Consider the following 8334-nt stretch of genomic DNA (forward strand, 5'->3'; position numbering starts at 1 on the left):
TCGGGGCCTCTAGGCAGACACTCCATGTGACAGCCTGTCTAGCCTCCCCATTGTTCTGGGTCAATTGGCTTTCATATCCTGATTTCACCCAAATCCTCTTCTTCTTAATCCAGGAAGGATTCCAAGGAAGAACTGAAGAGGTGTCAAAATTTCGGCAGGCAAAATTAGGGGCCACAATACCAAATTGTTGGTGATGAGCACTCTCACAAATTCTCATTTAGACTCTACAGACACCATTTCTGGGGATAAATATTATAAGCAGGCCTTATTTGATTAAATCATATCTTGTTAATTTCCCCTTCTTTGATATTTAGATACTGTATGGACACACAGATTATACCATGTCAGTTCTGACCCAGCAGCCACCTTTCCTGTGAAATCCATTCAGAGTTTCAAAAGGGTTTAGTTCTCTTTTTCCTCAAAAAAGTGGTTCACATGCTAAGCAGCTACTAAGAAACTATTGGGAGTATCAATAATTGATACTTAAGCTAAGTTTTCTTGAACAATGCAAGGGTGTACATTATATATTTTCAATTAAACATTATTAATAAAATATGGTTTAGATTTTTATTGTGATAATTTATACCTAACATAAGCAGCAATGTTTTGATTACGTTTTGGCATACAGTTCAGTAGCATGAAGTCCATTTACACTTTGAGGCAACCATCACTACCACCCGCTTCCAGAACTTTCTCATCCTTCCCAATGCACACTGTACAAATGAAACTCAAACTCCATATTCTCCAACATCCAGCCCCTAGGACCCACCATCCTACTTTCTGCCTTCTACATGCTTACCTTTTCTAAATAACTCACATAAGTGGAATTGTACAATATGTGTCATCTTGTGCCAGGTATTTCAATTAGCATAGTGTCTCAGATTCCTCTGAATAAGTAGCAAGTATCGGTGCACTCTCCCCTCTTAAGGTTTATACACCACTCTGTCTATCTTCTCCTTCCCCAATGAAAGCTTGCTTTGTGTCTACCTCTCAGACATTCTGGATATGGCTGTGGATGTGTGTGTGTAAATGGCACAAATGATTGTTTTTAAAACAATCAAAATATTTGAACCTGAAGTCAATACACTTGAAGGGGAAGCACAAGCTACAGTGAGTGGCTCAGTGTCAAAAATTGCCTTATTTATGCTGATCAATTGAGCACCAAGTGCTGTTCTGATTGTGTATGTGCTGGCCTATGCATCACGCAGAACCCATGAGAAAAGAAAATGTAACCAACACAGATGGAGCTTCTAGGTATTTCATTCTGTATGACAGTAAAGATTGTTATCTCTTAAAAACTGATATTTATTCTTAAGATAGGTTTCCTAATCAAACCACGAACTGAAAAAAACTTCCCACTTGATTTACCAAGACTAAACACATCTCTTCTATAAATGAATTTGCTTCAGTGTCTCCCTTGGCTTGCAGACAACTCTACAGTAGCACTACCTGGGTGCTCCCTTTTTTATCTGTGTTATTCGAAACGAGGGTTATTTTCTTCCACCACATCCTATATTGTATTTATCCACTTTATGCCACTAGACCTGCAGCCAAAAAGCAAACATGGCATTAATAGGATGCACTCTTATTGACGGTAATAACACTACAGATTGCTAACCACATGATAAGATCAAGATGCATATTTGAATTGGCTGTATTTATGTTCCAGATGCAAGATGATTATCTGACGGCAGAGACAACATGATTTAATACAGAAGGCCCATGGCCAGGAATTGGGAAATCTGGGTTTTATTCCTGGCTTCATCACGAGGCTGTGTATACATGAGTGTAGTATTCAGTAATTACACTGCCTTTCTTGACCCCAAACTGCTTCCCATTCTACCACCTAAAGTGGTTTACAATGTTTACTTGTGGTACCAGTGTCTCGCTTCTACTTTTTTCCTTTTACTTATTTTCCTCTTTCACCTTCCGTATTTCTTACTAAATTATGTTAAATTTGTATTATATTAGCAATACATAAATATATTCAACTTTTCTTTAAAGCTGTAGAGACTATTGATTCCCCTTTAATCTTCATGTTTCCATACCTAGGATCCTCCCCTTTATCTGTTTTTTTTTTTTATTTATGTATTTGGCACATGGTCTCACTACACAGCCTGGACTCACAGTGATCCTCCTGTTTTCCACCTCCCTAGCACTGGGATTACAGGTGTGCACCACCACACCCAGACTCATTCACTAGCCTAGCAGAAATCGAACCCTGGTCCCTGTGCTTGCCAAAGCAGGTACTTAGTCTGCTGAGCCATCTCACCGACCCCCTTTTTTATCCCTAATCCTTAATCTTGTTCCTTTCTCCACTTATTTCTATTTCACTCATTTGCTAATAGGAGAGATTCAGACTCATTGAATCAGCTTCGATTTCCCATAAAATATTCCCATCGTAAAATAGTCCTGTAAAATATATTATGGCAAATGAAAAAATACATAAATGTACTACAGAACACAAAAGAGTAAAAGACTATAGGATTCCCTGCTATCTGCAGTGCAGGATTCCAGGTGAAAGGCAAGCTGCTTTCAATGAAACCTATCTTAAATACAAAATGATCAGACTACAGATTTCTTCCCAAGCCATGAGCTTCTTGAGAATAAAAGATCTCTGCTTTTGTGAGTTGTTATAGTCAGTGAAGAGATAACTGATCTCAGTCCAACTGGGAAATCCTGTTTCACCTAAACTCCCCAGTAGCAACAGGGTCATAGGGAATACAGGAAGAAAATCTGCAAGCCTAGGAATACACATCCACTTCCACAGCAGTCTTTAGCCTCACACCAGCCAGCAACGGAAGAAACCCAGCACCGGCTGCACAGGGCCCAAGAACAGTCGTGTTGCTTGGCTAAACCTTGATGTTTTCCTAGGTCATGCTGGCGAAGAGGCAGCAAAGAGTGGATTGGCAGCCAGTTCCATTGGCCAGAACTGTGTGCTATTTGGGATTGTGTGTTTTTGTTCCTTTTGCATTCCAGTAGTTTTCTGCAGAGTGATTCAGGGTAGAATTAACACTCCGTAATTTTTGCAGCAATAAAATATTATTGGCAAAAATAAAATATCCATGTTTCCTTGACCTGGATACTGCTACAAAATGAAACAAACTTTTTGTATGCTACACCCTCACATGAGAACATACATAATCTCCATCATAAAATAATGGAGCAAGTAGGCTGAAAACTGAAAATTACAGATGTCTTTGCTTCATGCCAAATAACTTGATAAGTTAACCTGTTTCCTGAGATTCACATGTTCAGAGGCTTCTACACTATCCTTTTCCTTCTTTTTTCCTCTATTTTTTTAAGAAAGTATCACAGGTACAAGCTGAGTTCCTCTGGCACCATCCTTGACCCTCTTTTCTGAATTCTAGATTCAGTACCTAATCTGTAGGAAGTACAGTCAAAAGCAAAGCGTGAAAAGAAATATATTAAGCTACACCATGGAAATGCAACCAGCAAAAATCCCAGTTCAAGGCAACTCTACAAGACAAACACCCTTGTACCTTCAAGAAATAAATTACCAAGAATAAAGACAGGAAAAGAAGACTTCCCTTGACTTGAGAGACGTACCAACTAATCATATAGAGAAGCCTTATCTTCATTTTAGTAGAAACAAGCTTAAAAACATCACGTTTAGGAGATCACTGGAAGTATGAATACTGACAGTGTTTTTACATTTGATAATGGTATTGTTGCTTTTTTAACCTCCTTATTTGCATGTGCTTTTCATATCAGGAAAACAATATTAAAATTTTTCCAAATGAATTAATTATGTTACATAGACTTAGATTTAAGATAATGAGAGTAAAACCTAGGTCCTGCTTCAATAACTAGTTAGCTAATAATAAGAGAAGAGAAGAAAGCTTAGGTTCTGTTATACTATTCTGAAGACTTTGATGTACATTTGAATATCCCATAATAAAAATATTTTCTGTAAATTTAAATTTTTTAAAAAGGGAAAAATTTCAAATGCTAAACCTTGTTCAAGAAGCTTTGCTTGTGGTTTTTGAAAATGGGATTGGCAGGTTGTAAAGGAAAAGGAATTACTTTAGGAAAGTGTATGATTTGAGAACCACTAAAATTCAGGAACTTTATCTTGCCCAAGAGTATATTTGTAATATACAGAGTTCAGGGGTCCTGACACGGACCTCAGGAAGTTCTCACATTCTATAATGTTGCAGTCCAGATCATCTCTGCAAGTGTGTATTTCTGGAAAAATGCATAGCCTTATAAAATCCATAAGAGGATCCCTTTTCACAAAAACTTTTTAAAACTCCAGTCCTAATGGGAAAGTGAGGAAAGCTGAAGGTGTATTCCAGTGGGTTTCATATCAAATTCAGCCAGAAGTCACCAGTTGTGGGCATTGAAGGATCATATGAATTAGACAGGTGGGCAGTATCCACAGTGTCTGGAATGTACCTTGGTCAACCTCTTGCTCTTACACTTCTTGCTAAAAATAAAAGGCTATAGCAAACCCTGGAATGGTGCACCTTACCAGATACAGCTGTCAAGAGTTCATACAGCTGAGCCAGAGATATGGCCCAGCAGCAAGGGTAAGGTCCCAAGTTCTATCTCCAGTACAAAAATAAATAAATAAATAAAGTTCCTGGAGCTGAAATGTAAGCAGTGCTCAGGTAAGAAAATTCTAAGGTGAGCATGTTCACTTGAACATTGATTGGTTCTGGAATTTTGTAATGCATCACAAAGGCCTTGGTTATGAAGGTTTCTTCTGATGCTAAAAGTGCTGCTAAGAGTTTAGGAAGCCCTGTGTTACTTTAGCACACTGGACATTTAAAAGAAGGTTCAACAGAAACTTCCAAGGAGATTTACTTTGGCTACCCTGGCCTAGTAAGTTGGCTAGCCATCTTGGTGAGCCACACAATCTGCGACATGCAGTCTCCAAGATGAAAACAAAAGCAGCGAGTTTTCCTGAAATAATCCTTTTCTCCTACAAAAGGTAAGCAGAAGTGTATACCTACCAGGTAAACACCTTGTCAAACAGCAAGAAGGCCTTTTGGAATACAAGTAAGTTTTTGTCAAATGGATATGGAGTGCCACAGCTTGCTTGCAAACTAAATGTTTATTGTTCAAGAACAAAAATACCTAAGACATAAGAGTACAGAGTTTGGTAGGTCCTTAGGGTTTATAATGGGAATCGGAGAGTTGAGCAAGTTACTCAATAGGCATGTTTTGTACTAATCACAGCCATTTGGGAGACTCTGCTTATCTAAAGATAAGCTTATGCTTCTAGTAGGGAAATGATGGCCAACACAGTCTGCTGGCAACTACGCACGACTATTCTATTCGACATCCAATCGTGCTTTGGTTGGTAGCAGTCCTTTCCAAGGCATTATTTAAGGGAATCATCCCTGCCAGCTCTTAGATTGTCTGATAAAAGGAGAGGCCCCTAGGGAAATTGAGAAATCCACACCACGGTTTGAATCAGCATGAATCACCTACTACATGGTGTCTTATACTCAGGCAATATTGCTAGTCCATATCCATCTTCCCACAAAGCAGAACAGGATGGCCAGTGCCAGCCACAATATCTTACTCAGAGAAGGAACTCAAATATGTGTTGACTCAATGATTACTTTGTAGCAGTGAAATTGAACATGGAGAGTTTTTCTGCTGGCCTGGGATTTATTCCTTCATTGAAAAGTAAAAGAGCAGAGAACATATTAACCTGTTTGACATAACCCACACAATAATAACTGGGTTTTTTTCAACATTTCCCATAATCAGGTAGTATTATAAAATTTTGCAGTTGTTCTGTTCCATAGGAAAGCCTTTATAGAAGTTATCTTGGTGAACATTCGTTGACAGAAAACTGAGGCACAAAGAATTCAAGTTATAAATCCGTAATCATGTTTAATAAGTGACAGCCTCTGGGTTCAAGTCAAGAAGGTCTCATTTAAGCTATGCAGTCTTAATCACTGTTTCACATTGCCACTATTTACCCACAGCCAATGAACAAAAGCCTTCTTTAGAATTGACATTTATGGGGCCGGGGAGATGGCTCAGTGGAATAAGCATTTCCCTGGCAAGTGCAAGGGCCTGAGTTCAATCTCTGGCTCTGAAAAAAAAAAAAAAAATTGACATTTATTTTGAAAGGCTATTTGAAGGAAAATGTTCTGAGGGATAGAGATGCAGTAGAGCACAAGCCCTAGAACTGGGGAGCTGAACTGTGGTTCTACCAGTGACAGTGAGCAGTTTTGTAGTCTATCTGAGCTGACATTGGACTAAAAGGAAAAGGATAGCCATCCCCAGAGTGGTGTAATCACTGCACGTAAACTGTTATGGACTTATAATTTGGAGGTTACATGAATGAGATAGATTTAACTATATCTTGACTTTATGAAGAGCACAGGCAAAGAATAATTAAATCAAAGTTACTTTCCATGTCACCAATCCTCATGTTCAAGGAAGACTCATCTGCCCCGTGAATGAACTCCCCTCAGCAGGTACCATCAGAAGGAGGGAAGCTTCTTCAGCTGGCCCATTATCTCCTTAGCCAACACCAGATCTTTGGAGACTGCCCTGGGTACATGGGGCTGGGCCTTTGTTGTCTGAATGTTCTTATACCACTGATAAAATTTTTCCACAGAAGTGACTGTCAAAGTCCACTTTTTTTTTCTTTTTTCTTTTTTTTTTTTTTTTTTTGTACCAGGTATTGAACTTAGTATCTCACACTTGCCAGGCAGGAGCTTATGCCACTGAGCTATCTCCACAGCTCCAATTTGTAAAAAAGTCTCTGTTCCTTAAACAGGAAAAATGTAATGATTTTTGTTTGACAATGCTGAATTCGTTAAGTTTAAGTAACTATTCTTTCTACCAATGGGGACAAAAGATGAACTTCTTAGTACTCATTTGATGTTCAATAAAATCCTAGTGTGTTTATTGTGATAGATGACAAAAATTTCTTCTTTAGTTTTTAATTCTATTCGAGCTAAATTGGTCTCAAATTTTTAGAGTATTTTCCCTCTCCAACAAAAACAAAGTTATAGGAACTGGTCAATCACTAGTAATGAATTTAGCTTGCAAATGAATGCAGTAATCAGATCAAGCAGGGTTTGTTCTTTTGTTTTACTTTATGGCTAGTGACTACTCATTGACTGATTTTCCAGTGTGGAGTTGCAACTAAAACAGACATAGTGCTGTGGTACATTTTTAGTTATTCTGAAAAAATACCCAGATAGGAAGTAGCTAGGTTGAGTCAGACCTTCAATCCTAATTTTTTGAAAAATCTCTACACTGATTTCTACAATGGTTGCACCAATATTTGTTATTGTTTGACTTCATGATAGGCATTCTTTCTGGAGCGAGATGGGATCTCAGTGTTGTCTTAATTTGCATTCTCTTGAATGACCAATGCGTTGAACATTTTTTTCATGTACTTATTTGTTGTTTGTATTTTTTCTTCTGACAAGTAGTTTTCATCTCAGGTGTCCATTTTTGCATTGGGTCTTTGAATTTGGAGGATCTGATTGTTTTTTCAGTACTACATATGTTTTAGAGAGAAGACCTTTGTCTGAGAGACAATTGGCTAAAGTTTTTCCCCATTCCATGGGTTGTCTTTTCACTCGATGATTTCTTCTGATGTGCAAAAGGTTTTTAACAAAATGAAATCCCAGTCTTTGATTATTTGTGGGGGAGCCTGCTCAGCCTGCCCTGAGGGTAGGGCTAGTGTGGCATGTGATGCTGGGGATGAACCATGGTCCCCTTCATCTGCCTAAGCTTACCTGAGCAGGTGCTTTAAACTGCTGAGCTACTTGAGGTTTTTGTTTTTGTTTTTGTTTTTGTTTTGTCTTTGTTTTTTCAGTAGTTGATCTTTCAGAGTATTTCTTGTGCAGTTTGAATTTTGTTTGTGAATTCTCTACCTATGCTTATGTCTTCAATGTTCTTCAAGACATAAGCATAGGTGGATTATGCTTATGTCTCCTACTTTCTCTTCCAATAGATTGTTTCTGTTTTAATATGTAGATCTTTGATTTACTTTGACTTTAGTTTATTTCATGGTGATAGACATAGTTGTATTTGTGCATCCATGTTTATAGCAGAGCAATTTGTCATAGCTAAAACTTGGAAATAATCCAAATGCCCATCTACTGAGGAATAGATAAAAATGGATTGTACAATGGAGTAGCACTGAGCTATAAAGAAAGATAAACTCAAGTCCTTTATAGGTAAATATTTATAACTTGAGACCATACTCATTTGTGAAAAAATATCAACTCATATATGTAAACATCATATTGTCTCCCTAGTGCAAGAAGCTGAAAAAGAAAAAAGATTCAAAATGTACCATAGATATTTTGAAATGGGAAGAAACTG

This window comes from Octodon degus, unplaced genomic scaffold (genome assembly GCF_000260255.1).
Source record: "Octodon degus isolate 3935 unplaced genomic scaffold, OctDeg1.0 scaffold00050, whole genome shotgun sequence".
NCBI lineage: Eukaryota > Metazoa > Chordata > Mammalia > Rodentia > Octodontidae > Octodon > Octodon degus.